This window comes from Rhinopithecus bieti, unplaced genomic scaffold (genome assembly GCF_001698545.2).
Source record: "Rhinopithecus bieti isolate Rb0 unplaced genomic scaffold, ASM169854v2 scaffold_25940, whole genome shotgun sequence".
NCBI classification, from domain to species: Eukaryota; Metazoa; Chordata; class Mammalia; order Primates; family Cercopithecidae; genus Rhinopithecus; species Rhinopithecus bieti.
The window spans coordinates 3,318,877-3,335,679 of NW_016811810.1; the positions used below are offsets into that span (position 1 = coordinate 3,318,877).

General features: G+C 52.9%; 1 protein-coding gene across 1 annotated transcript in view; it reads left to right on the forward strand.

Annotated features, from left to right (window-relative positions):
- Positions 1 to 16,339: 16,339 nt before the first annotated feature.
- LOC108544153 (glycosyl-phosphatidylinositol-anchored molecule-like protein) overlaps positions 16,340 to 16,803 on the forward strand; it is a 12,525-nt gene continuing 12,061 nt past the window's right edge. The window contains exon 1 of the mRNA XM_017895115.1: positions 16,340 to 16,437. The gene's annotated coding sequence lies outside the window, so the exon portion shown is untranslated. The remainder of the gene's footprint in view (positions 16,438 to 16,803) is intronic.

The window sequence follows — 16,803 nt, forward strand, 5'->3', positions numbered from 1 at the left end:
ACTCAAAAAAAAAAAAAAAAAAAAAAAAAAAAAAAAAGAAAGAAAGAAAAGAAAAAAGAAAGAAAGAAAGAAATAGAGATTTCGGTTGGATGAGGTAGCTCACGTCCATTATCCCAGCACTTTGGGTGGCTGAGGTGGGAAGATTACTTGAGCCCAGGAGTTTGAGACAAGCCTGGGCAACATAGTGAGATCCCATCTCTACCAAAAAAAAAAAAAAAAAAAAAACAGCAAATTAACCAGGCATGGGAATGCATGCCTTTGGCAACTTTTCTGTAAATCTAAAACAATTATAAAAGTAGTAAGTTTCTATCAAAAATGTGGCAATGCCTATAGAAGTGAGGGGCTCGATGGTGGGGTTTGTGTGGCTGGCAGAGCTCTTCAGGGCAATCGCCACACTTCCGAGGCCACATGGGCTGGTCTTGCTTAGAGCAGCTGTTGTCCTGGTCCCCAGAAGACCACATCTTGGGTCTTGTTTTGCCATGCAGGCAGTACCGTTCTGTCTTTGGTAGCTTGAAGAAGACCTGGGAATGGCTTGTCTCAGGAGATAAAATGCCAAGATAATGAAGCTAAGGCCACAGTTCATGCCCTTCAATCATCGTTCCACAGTAGATGTTCTCACAGGCATGGCTTGAACCTAGACCCTGGTCACACCCTGAGCCCTGACCCTGGACACACACTTAGCTCTGACCCTGGCTGTACGCTGAGCCCTGATCATGCTTCCATTCTGTTTTGACTCTGGACACATATCGAGCCCTGATCCTGGATACATATTGAGCCCCAATCCTGGTCACACACTGAGCCCTGATCTGACACTGAGCCCTGATTCTGATCACATACTGAGACCTGTTCCCACACTTTGGGTCATGCTCTCACACTATGCATGACTCTGGACACACTTTGATCTCTGACTGTGGTCACAGGCTGAGTCTGGAGTGTGACCCCACACTGTGGCCTGACTCTGGACATACATTAATGCTGATCCTGCTGTAAACATTAAGTAATTCAAAATCAAACCTGTTGAAACTTTAAATTATTTTGAGACTTAAAGGAGTGTGACTATAGGACCTGAATCATGTAAACAGGCAGCAGTAACCTCTGTGCTTCTCATTATATCAGCCCCCCCTTTACCTACATCATTTCGCAGTATGTTGTAAAAGACAACAGGGTACCAGAGAGGACCACTTCCTTCTTCACTGTTGATCTCACTATAGACTGACTTTTCTTTTACTTCTCCTAGACAAAGACTTCATGACTATCACATTGTCTAAGATGGAATGTTAAATATACTTTTAAACTGGAAAAGGAAAACAAGTTGTAATCAAATTGCTGTATCTCATAAACTGGCCTTGGACCAAAAAAAAAAAAATGGGAAGCCTGTTAAATGCCTTTGTTTTATCTGTATATAAAAGCAAGACCTTAACTTTTCAGCTTCGGAGCACTGGCCTCATTCTTTTGGGGTCTGTGTTACCTAGATGGTCATTCTCAACTTTGCACTTGAATAAATTTAGACTGGATTCTGATCCTTTCCATTATTTCGGGCCGCCACTGCTCACATTCTGAGCCCTGGCCCTGGTCATCATGATTGGAGGATGTATTCGGATCTAGGAACAGAGTTTGGGGGAAGCAAAGGAATGCCAGTTTGCTCAGAGACACAGAACACTTCACAAAGGGATCAGAGAGCAGCTGGGGGCTCAGGCTTACGGGGCTCTTAAAGGGGCATGAGCCGGGGAGCCACCAGGAAAAAGTTGGGCATTGCAAGGTGTCCCAGCACCTGCTCTTGGCCACCCTGCTTCTTCCCCTCTTTCCTTCTCACCAAGAACCTTGTCCCTGCAACCCCTTTCTCCCTGCTGCCTCTGGCCTCCTGGAGCAGGGAGTACACCAGCTTTCGGAAAGCCATTTTGAAGGATCCCAGCCTCTGGGCTCCAGGCTCACTGAGTGTGGTACACAGCTGCACCATGAATGCTTGCCCAGGCATGTCCAGGCCGGCCCCTCCCTGAGCTGTGCTGGCTCCTTTGGGAGCAGAGACTGGGGTGGGGAGGTGGAGGACAAAGATGATTCACACTGGGTTCCCAGGCAGGCAGGTGCACATGTTTCTACCTGATCTAGTCAGCCAGGAGCCAGGAGGCAGGGATACGTTTGTTCCTCAGTGTGGGGTGCGGCTGGTATTTTCCAGGAGCAAGGAGGTGGCAAACTAGATAAACAAGGGTGTCTAGGCTTCCCTCTCAGCTCCCAGCAGGCTTCAGGGCTCACCTGGGACAGCTCGGCTTGCCTTCCCTGCAGACTGGGGCTGAGCCACGGCTTGCTCCTGCAGGGCCTACAACTGGGGGCACTGGAGGTGGCCCCGGAAGGGTATTAGGAGCTCACCAGCCAGGCAGGGAACATCCGCAAGGGCTTCTGTCTCCGAGCACACTGCCTTGAAGTTCTCTGCCCACGATGTGGGATGGAAATTCAGCACCCCCCTGACCACAGCCTGGCAGGGAGATAGATGAGTTACCCTGTTTAAGGTGGTGCCCAGGGACAGCCTCCAGCTCACCATCACTCAGGCTGCCTCTTGGAGCCCCCGCTGGCAAAGTGCAAATGTGGCTTGCAGAGTTGCCTCTGAAACCAAGTACAGAGGGTGGGAATGGAGCCAAACTCATAACTGAACCACCAGCACCCCCGCTGGGCAGCCCTGGCAGTGCACCCTCGGGGTCCTTCAGCCGAGGGGAGGAGCTGGCCCCACCTGCCAGCCCTAGGGTGCTCCCAGCTGATGATGGGGCATGGCGGGGGCTGCTCCTCTGTGGCCTCCTCTTAGGGCAGCTTTGGCTGGGACGTCTCAGGCTGGCTGACATCTCAGAATGGCCCCGCCATCCAGGAGGCCCCCCTCCTTCTGTGACTGTCAGAGCTATGCAGTGTCCCACAGCTCTCGCCTCCCACTCCTGTTCCCTCTCATCCTTCACAGGCGTTTCTGGCAAAATGTTCCTGCACATGGAATCCTGCTTTGGCATCTGGTGTGAACCCACAGCATCCAGTAACCCAAAACCCCTCTACCCCACAGCCCCATCTGCTCTGCAGACCCCCCAGCTTCAGCCCTGCACCTCTTCCTCCTCTTCCTGTCCTCCAACACGCATATACAATACATACACACACACTCAATACACAACCAGACACACAGACATGTACTCACACACAAAGCACAGGCCACAACTACACATATACTCACACCATGCACACATGCACGCATTCACACAAAATAACACACACAGACGCACATTACACAACACATAACGTTACTACACAAGCACATGCGCACATTACACACACTCCTACACAATGCAACACACCACACACAGGCATGCACTCACAAGCATAGCATACACCATGCACACCATACACACTTACAGATGTGCACTCACGACAAAATACACCACAGACACACACGCACCACCACACAAAAACACACTGCACTAAACGTGCACACTCACAGACACATTCGCAATACAGACATACACACACACAGGTACACACATTCCCGCACATGCACACTCACACACACAATGCATTCATACAGTACACTCACACACAGAGAAGCACTCACACAAGCATATTCACACGTACATCTACTCACACACGTACACACACAAGCACACTCACACATCACAGTGACACACACTGGCTCACATGTGCACTCACACATAACACATCCTCTTTCACACACTGACACTCAAACATTTACACACACACACGCACACATTTGCATTTACTCACATACACTCACATTCACACATTTGCATGTGAATACACCTGTAAGCACATATACACTTGTGCACGCACCTGCACACTATTCGGACTGCACTCACACACCAACCCCGGAGCACACCAGGCTTGGTCCAGCCCCCGAGTGCTTCCCCCACGACTGACCAAGGCTAGTGTGGGAGGGAGGGAGGAAGCTGTCCTGCCCCCAGAGGGAAGATGAGGGCCATTCCAGAGCTTAGCCACCCCGCTGCATCTCATCAAGAGCAGGGCCAGGGAGGCCCAGCGGCTTTGGGGGGTCAGATTCAATGGACCAGGCAGGAGGAGGGTAGGGCCTGCGGCTCCCCTGCCATGGCCACACTGTGTGCTGAGATGCCTGGCTCTGGGCTCTGGCAGACCAGGTTTTTGCAGTGTGGGCTGCGTGGCCGTCTCCTTCCTCTCCTAGCACTCTTCATCCATGAAGTGGGGATCATGATCCCTTCAGCCCCAAGTTGTCCCCAGAATTAAAAGGGCATGTGTGTGTCTGGCAGAGTCCTGGGACCAAGGAAAACCCCAGAGAAACAGAGGAACAGTGCTGTGAAGAGGAAGTGTTGGCTGTGGGGGCCTGATCCAAGTCACCTAGGACAACAGGGGGCAAGAGGGACCTGGGCCCAGGGAGCCGTGGAGCCGGGGAAGATGGTGAGGAGGAGGTTTGTGGCTGGCCGGCTTCACTGGGCACCCCACAGAGCCTCCTCTGCTGCCCGCCCGCTGCTCCCCGATACTGTGCAGGACCTCGAGTTTCCTCACCTGCAGGATGGGACCATCCCACCTGCCTCTGCTGGCCTCTCCCTCTCATTCCCAAACTGCGCGGCTCTCGGCACCCGCTTTGTACCACTCCCAGCACCCAGAAAACACATCTAGAAGAGTCGCGCAGCTCACGGGCCCTGGCAGGCTGTGGGGGCTGGGCCGGGGCCCAGCAGACCGTGGGAACCATGAGCATCATCCGAGAGTAATCTGCAACCTGGCCATGCTCCGTCCTCCTGAGGACCTGACTGGTGGTTCTCGGTCTCGGTGGTTCTGGGGCCCACAGGCTTCAGATCTGGCCCCAGTCTCCCATCTTCCACTCTTCTCCACAGACTCACCTTGCCTGAAAAATAGGCTAATGCTGCCTGCTCTACTGGCCAGCCGGGGGGTTCTGTTGGTGAAATGAGAGCCCATAGGCTGGAAAGTGTTTGAAACTTTTGAAGGCCCAAGTCTGGAGGGCAGGTCCCAAAGTCCACTCAGATCCTGAGTTCACTGGTTCAGCCTCGGGGTGGGGCTCTCGCTCCCGGAAGGGGAACTGGCTGGTGAAGCCCAGGGCAGTGGATTCAAGTCTAAGTCCACCCCTGTGGATGTGGGGCCTGAGCGAACCACTCAACCCTCTCAGAGTCCTTCATGAGGCTCCCAATTTCTGGCCTGCATGACCTCCCTGGAGACCCTCACTCCAGATGCCTAGAAGTCAGTGACCCTGCAGCAAGAGGGAGAGGAGCCTGCAGCCAGGGTTCCTCTGGTGGACGCCACAGGGCCGTGCCGACCCATGGCCCAGACTCCTTTTAGCAAAGGCCTCCTCTGGATGTGTTTGCCAAGTGCTGGGGGTGGTAAGAAGGGGGTGCCAAGAGCTGTGCAGTTTGGGAGCGAGAGGGGGTGGGAGAAGAGAGAGGGCCTGGGTGCCAAGGGGAAGTTGTACTGAGGGGGAGGCTGCCAATAGTGCTGGGCCCCAAAGCCTCTGCTGGGCTTCCGGGAAGCAAACGGCTAAGTGTCCTGTTCCCCCTAGCCCAGCTAAGAAAGACCCTTGAGGGCGGCAGGCAGCCGCAGAGGCTGCATAGGCTTGGGGCCTGAGGCACAGCCCGGGCGGGCCAGGACAGTCGCCGTGCCCCTCACAGGCCTGGGGAGGGTAAGGCGCAGCCCAGCAGGCTGTCCCCAGAGACCCCAGCTGCCTTCTGGGCCAGGAGACAGGAGTCGCAGTCCTTGTTTCCAGGTTGGCTGGGGGACGCCCTGGAGGAGGTGGGCAGGAGGAGGACATGGCTAAGAGATGGGGTGGGGGCTGTGGCCTCTCCAGGAGTATTCCCGAGAGAAGTCCCCAAACTGAACCGGCTTTGTGAGGCCACCCACTCTTGCTGCCTGTTGGGGACCCCTGGAGTGGCATCCCACCTCGCACTTCTGTGGGACCCTCAGACACAGCTGTCACCGTTGCTGAATGAATGTCCCTGGCCACACCGGCAGCTGGATCATGGCCACACCTCACCGAAGGCCAGAGGTACAACTCACAGGAGGGGCAGGGGTGGGATGCTGCGCACTGGTGGGAGGAGAGTACGGAGATGGACTCTACCCAGTTGCGACAAATTCAGGAGTTTCCCGAAGGGACTATGACTTCTGTAGACAAGGCCAAAACATCTAGGGGAGGCCAGGTGCACACCCCTTGGATCAAGGGTGTGACCCAGGGCAGGCAAGTGGGTACCTGGGCTGGGTCTGCAGGCTGAGAGCCGGCCCTGTCTGCTGAGGGCCCTGAGGGCAGGAGGTGGTCTGCCTGACAGCACGTCTGCCCACAGAGGGACCCCCTCAGGAGGGCTTTCTTCTGCACAAGGTGCTTCTTGTCCTGAGCACCTTGGGGAAACTGAGGCAGGAGGTAGTGTGGAGCGGTGAGTAGCTTGGCAGGGGTGCCTCTTCACCAGCTCATGCCACAAAGCCTGCCTACCCCAGCCTCCAGCTCTCATGGGCCTTGGAAACCCTCCGGGCAGTCCCACAGCCCACCCCCAGGAAAGCCTGGCTCACAGGTAGTAGCCAGAGCACACTCCTATTACAGTGAGTCCCACAACACCCATACCTGGATGCTGGCCAAGCTCAGGCGCCTGCCACTGCCACTGACTGTGCCCTGCCTGCAGGTCTCCCTCATTCTACCCTCTCCTCAGATTCTCTCCTCTGCCTCCTCCAGGAAGCCTCCCATGACACCACCCAGAGCCCTCTTGTCCCTGAATTCCTGGGGTTCTTTTGGCTTTGAGGATAAGTAGGTGCGGAGTTGTCGTGACCTTAGGTGCAAGCTGGGCCAGTGCCCAGCCTCCCCAATGGCCTTCCTAGGGCCCACCCTGCAAACCTCTGCTGTATCTTCCAGATACAACCTCACCCATGAAGGGAAGCCACGCCTGCAACCCTTAGGGTCAGAAACCAAGATGCCCTGCAGGCTCTGCACCTGGCTCTGGAGCCTAAGATCCCTCGAAGCAGGGCAGTGCTGCCTCTCTACAGCTTAGTCCTGCCCATGGTGGGTCCTTGGTTCAGTCATTCATTCATTCCCTCCCCTCCCCACGGCCCCATGTCACAGACAGGCTGGCTGGGCTCTGTGCCGGGGCTGGGCCAAATCCTGCATGTGCAGAAGGACCCCATGAAAGCCTGCCCACAGCAAGGTCAGTCAGAAGGGATGGCTGAGGCACAAGGGGTGGGGCTTACAGCCCAGGTGGGGGCAGCAGCATAGGGTGCAGGAGCCCAGAGGGAGGGTGCGGGGCCATCGAGCAAAGTCAGCCTGCAGAAGGCCGTTCCTGCCCAGTCCAGGTGCAGAGCCTCACTGGGACCTGGGAGAGCAAAGGGACAGGCAAGGTCACGCTTGCGAGCGGTGTGGGGCTCCTCTGTTGGGCCTAGACCTTGAGTTCACACCCCTTTGCCAGGTTGGGAGAGGGCGTAGGCTGGGGACAGAGTGGGTCGAGCAGGTGTGGGATTTCCCTTGGATCTCTTCCTCCTGGAGGAAGGATCCTCTCAGTTTGGAGGATGCCAGCAGGGGCTGGAGTTGAGGAGGCCCTCAGGTAGCATCACCAGCATGGCTCTGAGGGTCTCCATTTCCAGAGCTCTGCATCTGTGAGCTCAGGTACCCATCCCAGTCAGCGAGGGAGCAGGCAGGCCGCTTTTCAGTGGACACACGCCGGTGGCCTCGGGTCCCACTGCTCCACCTCTCGCAGTGGAAGGCCACTCCCAATGTGCTGAGTCCACTCGGCAGAAAGGAAGCACTTTCCCTGAGCCTGCAGGACTCCGCCCAGAGCCTGGTGCTTGGAGGGCTCTGGGACCATGTGGGCCCAGGGGGCCTGCAGCTGCCTCCGGAGGCTGGAATGCCCGGGGGAAGCACCACCGTGCTGGTTCTGCTGCAGAGGCTGGGCTGGCATGTGGGCTGGGGCTTGTCCTAACACTGGGACCCTGGCAGGTCTCTGGGATTGCAAGCAGGAAGCAGGTAAGGCTCCTACACTACAGCCTGTATGAGGTCATATAAGGTAAAGCATTCATTTATTCATTTGTTCTGCAAGTATTTATTTACTTCCTACATGCTGGACACTGTGCTGGGTATTCGCCACAGTAGCCTTGACTGGCATCCAGAGGGCCAGCAGCTTTCACAGGAAGGGCACACAGCTTGGGGGCCATGGGGGTGATAAGAATGCAGGCCTGAGATGGTGGGAAATGGCTCCTGCACAGAAAACGTGCTTCCCGTAGTCCCAGGTAGCGTAGAAGGCCTACTGAGGAGCACTGGAACAGAATCCTGCTCCTAAGCCTGGCTGTGCTCTCCCAGTGTGAGGTCTTTGGTTGCCGTCCAGGTCACCGTCATCCTCCTTACAACAGGGGCCCTGGGCAGCCAACCTTGGCAATACTCATGCAGATCTAATAAAACCATGCCAGCAGACACCCTCCGTGCCCCTACCTGGCCACCTCATGCCGGTGCCTGGTTGGAGGCTGCACATCTTTGGCTGGGGTTTGCTCTCGGCCTGGATTCCATTTTCTCCCAGCAAGGTAGGTGGGCGTCAGGGTGTGCAGAGGGGGTGTTTTTCTAGCACTGATGCAGTGGCTGGCATGCTTCTTCATACATGGCATGTGGCATCAGCAATTTAAATCTCCACCTCCGGGTGTGATTTTTAGCATTAAAATGAGGAAGGGGTAACTCCAGGTTGGAATTTAAGTCTAACTACATACGCAGGGCTTCAGGTAAGTCCCTAGCCCCCTACTTCAGGGGGCTGATTGACTGAAAGTCAGGTGAGCTAGAGCTTGAGTAAGGGGCTTTGTTCTTCTCCCTTAGACCAGGTCACCACAGGAAGTCAACCAACCTGCTTCATTCCCCCTGAGACATTTCATCTTCATCTTAAGGGATTTTGGGCAAACGTCTCTTCTTCTGGAGCTACTTCCTGCTGAAGGCAAGTGTCATTCCTACACCTTTACCTTTATCTGAGAGGAATAGAACTCTCCTGCAGCTTAAGGGGCCGATGTGCTAGGGCTGAGGGCTTCTGGAACACACTGGAAACATGCACGGTCAGTAAAGTTGTTGCAATCTAGAACACAAAAGGTTTCCCAGGAAGTTAAACAAGCATGGTCCAAAAATCAAAAGAAGGATAACTGCCGATGGTCCTAAGGAAGGAAGAAACCAGCTTGTAGAGAGAGAGGTGCTGAGGCAGCAGTTGGAACTGACTCCTCTGCTGGGCCCCGTTGTCTGATTGTAGATTGCTTGGCTGTTCACCTCTGCTTGCCCTGTAGTATTTATCTAAGCATAGCAGGAGGTGTTCGTGACTATGCATACATCTCCTTGTTCTGCCGGTAGGTAACCCAGGGCCAATGGTTATCCAACACCGCGTTACTGAGAGAATTGAGGGAGGGCTTCACGCCTTCTAGAGCCTGCCCAGCCTGGTCCACTACATGACCAATCTGTCATGTCAGGTCTCTCCAAGGGGCTGCTAGGCCAATAGTCAGGCCTATTCCTGCTAGCACCATGCCAAGGCCTTGCCTTGTTTAGACAGAGGCCTGATGTTGGGGAGTGCAGTTGTGGTTACTCCATTTATCCCTATCAATCCCAAGGCACATTCATCTGTGAATCATACATTGTCTCTGCAAGAATAGGCCTGAGCCAACAGAGGAAAAGTATAGGGAAAGCAGGCAGTGAACCACAGGAGGTTATTAGGGTGGCCTCAAGGGAAAACAATTCCAAGAGGAGCACAAATTCGAATGTCCCCTGGTGTCATTGAGAATGGTGAGGTTCAGGTTATGAATTGTGCAGTTGGTGGGCAGCAAGCCAGGGTCCTGATGATAGTCTGCATATCCCCTGGTATATATCATTTATATATGGTATATATCATGTATATAAGGATGTTACTTAACCATTGCTGTCTTCCAGAGGCAGCTTCTTGAACAAATACTTGGGGTCTTCTACAGGTTTACAGGAGTAGACTGTTTTCTCCAAGCAGGCTTGTTGTCCATTGGAAGCAAAAGATTTTATTCTAGAGACAAGTCCTTCCAACTGTACAGCTGTTGCAGTGGCCAAGGAAACCTGGTATGGACTCTTTCATCTCTCAGTGAACTGAGCCTCTGGGTTTCCTTCTCGCCATGTCTTGAGTAGGACCTGTGCACTTGGGCTAGCAGGGAAATGACCTGAAACTCCATGACCTGGCTGAGGTCACATCTTATTATCATATCGGGAGATTGCCTGCTGAACTTGTCCCAAGTTAATGATGTATTTTACAGCCTGATTTAAGTCTTTGTCTAGAAGAAAATGGCTAGGAAGAGGCCAGTAACAAGAGGAGCGGGTTGGGTAGATTTGTTCTGTCCCGGCTTCCTAGGATGGAATGAGCAGTCCCTTTCCCAGTGCCCCTCCTTCCTAGTGTGGGAACATAGGTTACAGGAGCCAAGGGTCCAAGCCACTCTGTCTGAGCCGCCTGTTTGGCAGCTTCACCAGCTCAGCTGTCTCCTTGGCTGGTTAAAGAATTGCCTGCTGGGGGCAGGGAGCTGAACTGCCTCAAGAAGGGACAGAATCACTTTTTTATGTTTTGTGGGGGAGCTCCTAGCACTCCACAATCTCCTCGTTCCACACACTAGGAATCCATACTCAGAGGCAAGATATACATTAAGTCTTTTTCCTTCCCTGAGTTAAAGAGTCCTGACTAGGGATCTGAGCTCTGCTTCCCGAGTGGAAGTGCTTGGGGCAAGGGCTTTTGCTTCTACAACATGGTTCAGGCCAATAGCAGCATAGCTTGCCTTCCAGACTCCATTTTCTACAAAGCCACTCCCAGATGTAAACAATTCTTTGTCTGTATTTTCTAACGGGGAGTCCTGCAGGTCCATTTGGCTAGAATAGGTCTGGTCTAAAGTGTCTACACAAGTGTGTTTGTGTCTCTGAAGTGGGTGAGGGAACTGGGGCGGCAGGATTCAAGGTCTAACACACCTTTAAGGTTCAGTCGAGGGTGTCTAGCAGCAGGGCCTGCTATAAAGTTGGGCTTCCCCAGCCAGTGGGGCTCTTTTATTTCTAACACATTCGGGACCTGGTGAGGAGTGTCAGCCTGAAGGGGTTGGCCTCATGTGAGTTGGGAGGCCTCTCTGACCAGGAGGCTGGTGGCCACCACTGCCTTAAGTCGGCTGGGCCTTCCCTGGGCTACTGGGTCTCATTGCTTTGAAAAGTAACCACTGGCCATTGGATGGACTCCAGATAGGAAGAAAGGCTTCTACAAATCTGGGAGTCCTAGGGCAGAGGCCTTCCTAACTCAGATTTTAGGGTTTCATACGCTTGCTGACAGGCTTCTACCCAGTGGGATGGTTGGTTTTCTCCGCACTTGAGTGGGTTTAAGTATGAGGCCAAAGTTTAGGATCTAAACCCAGCAGAAGCCAGCCATCTGCAGAAATCCATGCAGCTGTCTTCTACTACCAGGGACTAGTAGTGAAGTGATGGCCTGCTTTCAGTCTGGGGCAAGCATCCTGGCTTCTGGGGTATGTATGTACCCTGGGTATCAAACCTGTGTCTGGGAGATCTGGGCCTTTAAGGAGAAGACCTTATATTCCCATTCAGCCAAGAAATTTAAGGTTTTAATAGTATGTTCTTGAAAACTATGGAAGCCTTCACTAGCAATAAGCAAATCATCCACATATTGCAGTAAGGTTCTACTCGTAAGTGTAAGATCTCTGAGGTCTTTTGCCAGGGCCTGCCCAGAGAGGTAGGAGCTATCCTGAAACCCCTGGGGTAGCACTGTCCAGGTATATTGGGAAGTTTACTGGGTCTCTGGATACTTCCATTCAAAGGCAAAAATGTAGGAGAATTTGGGATTCAATGGGATACAAAAGAAAGTGTCCTGTAGATCCAGCACCATGTAGAACTGAGTGTGCCCAGGGATCTGAGAGAGGAGTGTGGATAGATTGGGAACTATAGGATGACTGGGGACAACTGAGTCATTCACTGCCCTAAGGTCTTGAATAAACCAGTACTCCCCTTTCGATTTCTCCACAGGCAGCATTGGGATATTACAAGGTAATTGGCAGGGCTGAATAGGCCTATGCTGTAGGAATTTTCCCAGGAGGAGCTGTATTCCCTGTAGGTCTTCTGTCCTCAAAGGGTATTGGGGCTTGCATGGGTAGGGTATGCTTGGCTTAAGTTTTATCTTAATAGGCTCTGCAGTGATGGCTTGTCTCAGAGTACTGGCATCCCATATAAAATTTGCCACTTGAGATAATATCTCTCCCAAGACAGGAGGCAACTTCTGACCTTTGGGAGCCAGAAGGGCCAGTAAATGGATTCTCTTCTCAGAGATACTGAGATTTATATTGCATTCCCCTGGAAGGAAACTGAGGCTCCCAGGTTGGATAATAAATCATGAGCTATTAAAGGAAGGGGACACTCAGGGACATATAGGAAAGAATTAGTAATACCCTTAAATCCAATTTCACAAGTCAAAGGAAAGGCAAATCATTTTACCTTCTCCTGGCCATCTATTCCCATCACCGTACAGTTGGCATTGCAGAGGTCCCACAAGTTAGGTTAGGACAGAGTAGATGGTCCCAGTATCCAATAGTTATTTAAGTTTCCTGCCTGCCACATTGAGAGTGACCTGAGGCTTTGCAGTGGTGATGCCGACAGAACGCTTCAAGACTGCAACTGGGAGAGCACTTGGGCTACATCCAGCAGAGAGGGTGGCCTTTTCATGCAAGACTCTAGCATCAAGAGGAGTGGGTTGGGGAGATTCATTCTGTCATGATTTCACAGGATGGAATGAACAGTCCCTTTCCTGGTTCCCCTCTTTCTTATAATAAGCACATTGGTTGTGCCTCAGTCCTATTGCTGCTAGTTGAGGTCTGGTCATCCCTTGTCTGGAGTGTTTCTGTTGCCTAGGGTCACCTTGAGGCAGACCTGTAATTACGGCAGCCAAAATTTTGCCTTCTTTTCATCCTCTCATCCTTTTTTTCCTCCTCTGCCTGGTCCTTACTGTTAAAAACCTTAAAGACCTCCACTATCCATGTCACCTGAGGCGTCTTGGGGTAAGATTCCAGTTTCTGAAGCTTTCTCCAAGTGTCTGGTGCAGCTTGGGTTATGAAATGTATGGTAGTTGCATATTCATTTTTATAAGAAACCTTCAAACTGTTTTCCACAGTGGCTGTACCATTTTAAACTTTCACCAGCTGTGCATGAGTGATCCAGTTACTCCGCATCCTTTGCAGGATTTGGTGTGGTCACTATTTTTTATTCTAGCCATTCTCATAAGTATGTAGCAATATCTCATTGTAGCTTAAATTTGCATTTTATGAAGGACAAGGATGTTGAATATTTTTTAACGTGCTTATTTGCCACCCATATCTGCTTGCTGATGAAATGTCTGTTTATATGTCTCATCCATGTTCTCATTGATTTTTTTTTTTTTTTACTGTGGAGTTTTAAGAGTTCTTTATATGTTTTAGGTAAACCTTCTTTGTCAGATTGTGGCTTGTAAATATTTTCTCCTAGTCTGTAGCTGTTCTTTTCATCCTAATAACAGTCAATAGCAAAGCAAAACTTTTAACTTTGGTGAAGTCCAGTTTATCAATTGCTCCGTTTATGGATTTGGTTTTTGGTGTAACTTTAAGAACTTTTTGCCTAGCCTTAGATGTTATCTTTTATGTTTTAAATTTAGAGATGTCCTCTTTTTAATTCCTGCTATTGATAATTTGTGTCTTCTGTCTTAGTCATGATCAGTCTTTGTAGGGATTTATAATTTATAAGTTTTACTATCCATTTCACTGTACACTGTTGCTTTAGGAAACTTTCTTCCACTGTCAGCTCACTCTTGAATTCTTTCCGGGGTGAAGACAAGAACCCTTCCAAGCTAAGTCCCAATGTGGGGGTTCACTGGCATCAGTTGCCAACTATTTGGAGTGACCCTTCAGGATGACATGATGACTGCCTGTTGCCTGGAGTAAAGGCAAGGGGCCCACCGGCTGGCCCTGCACCACACCCTGCTCACCACTGAATGGAACAACCCCAGAATCACTGGTCATGCCCCAATTATGGGAATCCAAGGCCGGGTTTATGATGACCAAGTCAGGTCCATTGTTCCAGATGGTGGCAGATGTGCACGGCTGGAGGTTCCTGGTCATGGCACCTCTTCAGGAGGCAGCCATCAGTCACCACTGGCAGTCAGACAGCCAACAACTATGCACATGGGCCAGACGGCGGGAGAAAGCTTCCCACCTCTAGATAAAGCTGAAGCTATGGGGGAAATAAGGAGGCAGGAGAGGGCAACTCACCTAACTGGATGAGGATGTTGACACGGCTCCTGAAGAAGGAGATGGAAGAGGGAGATGTGCCAGGGGCCCCAAAGCTGCCACAGCACCCACCTCTGCAGGGTAGGGAGCCTCTATAGCCCCAACACAGGCCTCAAAGGGTCAGATCTTTACTACATGTGCCAGCCTGGAGGAACTAAACTGCAAGTATGGATCGTAATTTCAACTGGGGAATACTGGAAGTGGGCCAAAGGTGGGGTGGTGGATGAGTCTCTTGGTTAAAGGTATTGAATCTGAAGGAAATTTCTGGAGGACCAGTATCTATTCCCTCACTCCTGGTGCAGGACTCTCAGGGCTTTTGCCATGATGTGGGCGAGTGAAACAGGCTGACAGTAGAATGCAGAACTTTTTAGGATTGCCAGGTAGGGACATTCAGCATATAATGATCCTGCTGGCCAGGCCCGAGTGGATCTGGGAAGGGAGGGAGATCAATCCACAGAGTTAAAGGTCACATTTGAAAGGCCTTTGGACAGATGTGAACTCACCAAGGCCCGCATGAACTGAAATTCCGAAAAGGGCGAAAAGTGTGGCAGATCCCAGGAGACAAAGTGCCCCTAGAAGGAGCCTGCTGCAGTCACACCACTGGTCTCCATCATAAGCCAATGGCCCGGGAGGAACAGGTGTGTGGGATGGGTTCAAGGGGAAAGTCAAAGCCTAGCATGGGAAAACCGTCCGAGCTGAGGATTCGGTGTGACCGGTGTGAGGGACCAAACATACTGGGTCACCCTTGTCACACCCAACTAAATTAGAGTGCCGCGTGGGGAGACCATTAAGCACTCAGGGTAGAAAACGTTGCTCCAAGAATGTACTTCTCTGAGGCCTGGCTACTGAGACCACCTGCTGCAACTCTGAGCCTCGGTTTACCCACTGCTGTCATTCATTCACTCATCAACCAGAGATTGCCAGCTCCCCAATCCTACTAGTGCCAATGAAACTCAGACAGCAATATGTACCGTTTCTCCTCTTCTTCATAAAAAAGAGACATAGTTTCTCTCTCTCTCTCTCTTTTTTTTTTTTTTTTTTTTTTTTTTTTTTTTTTTTTTTTTTTTTTTTTTTTGATAAGAGTCCTGCTCTGTTGTGCAGGTTGGAGTGCAACGGCGTGATCTCGGCTCACCACAACCTCCACCTCCCAGGTTCAAGCAGTTCTCCTGCCTCAGCCTCGCGAGTAGCTGGGACTACAGGCATGCACCACCATGCCCAGCTAATTTTTGTATTTTTAGTAGAGACGGGGTTTCACTATGTTGACCATTCTGGTCTTGAACGCCCGACCTGGAGTGATCTGCCCGCCTCAGCCTCCCAAAGTGCTGGGATTACAGGCGTGAGCCACCGCGAATTTACAAAAGCCTTTTCTTTGTTCTTTGGACATACTGAAGGCCAGCCAGTCTGCCCCCATGCCCCTAATTGCAGTTATTTTCTCCCAAGTGAAACATTTCAATGTCAGAAATTCATCTATTTTATATGACTTCGACAAGAGGCAAGCCACACTGTGCAGGAGATGCTCGCGTGAAGCCAGCGGTCACTGGCCACACACAGCTTGAAGGCAAAATGGCAGGAGCTCAAGCAGGTCTCCCCTTGAAACCTCTGGACAGGCGGGCGCTGGCGGGGCTGAAGGGCAAGGGCACCGCTCAAGCTGGCTTCGGTCAGGGTTAGGGACAGGACCAGCTCCGGAGGCGACGGGGTCACACCCTGGGCCCCGAGCGGAGGGGCTCCCGGGGTCCCCGGGGTTATGGTGGTGGCAGGACCACCTAGAGGGAGGGTCCGGGAACGAGGTGGGGGGACTGGGACCTTGAGGGCAGGGAGGGCCTGGTGGTGCCTACAGGCTGCCAAGGGCGGCCGCTGTCCCGTTTCTCCAGCAGCCAGGGGCGTGGGCTTCCGGAACATTCCCCGTGGCCTTCCTGAAGGGAGTGTGGCTGGAGCCCGGTGTGCGGATTTCTGGGAGGAATAGTTTCCCCGGAGCCCAGGCCCGCTGCCCGCCTGTGAACGCGGGCGGATGGGCGGGAGCCTGGGGCGGGGCCGGGCTTTGAGGGCGCGGCAGGGGGCGGGGCTGTGCGGCCGCGGAGGGCCCGGAAAGTTCCAGAAAGCGGGTGGGGCGGCCGCGACGGAGGCGCGGTTCGCTGGAGGCGGCGGTCGCGACAGGGCAGGCCCCGAGGGACGCAGGTCAGTTTCTGAGGCGGGTCCGGACCCAGGCGTGAGACTGGAGTCTGCCGGGGCCCAGCGGAGGCAGCGCGGCCGGCAGCCTCCTCCGCAGCTGCTCGGGCCGCCCGGACGCCACCTGGGGGTGCGCCCGCTTCCTGGATGGGGTGTCCCCGCTCCCCTGGGAACTCCACCCCCGCTCAGAGTCCCGGGGAGAGCCCCGAACCCAGCTTCTCTCGGGGACCGGGGACTCCCTACTCCACTCCCGTCAGGGTCCCGGGGGACCCCTAGAACTCCACTCCCCTCAGGGTCCCGGGGAGACCCCCCGAACCCCCTCCTCTCAGGGTTCCAGGGAGACTCCCGAACCCCCCTCCTCTCAGGGTTCCGGGG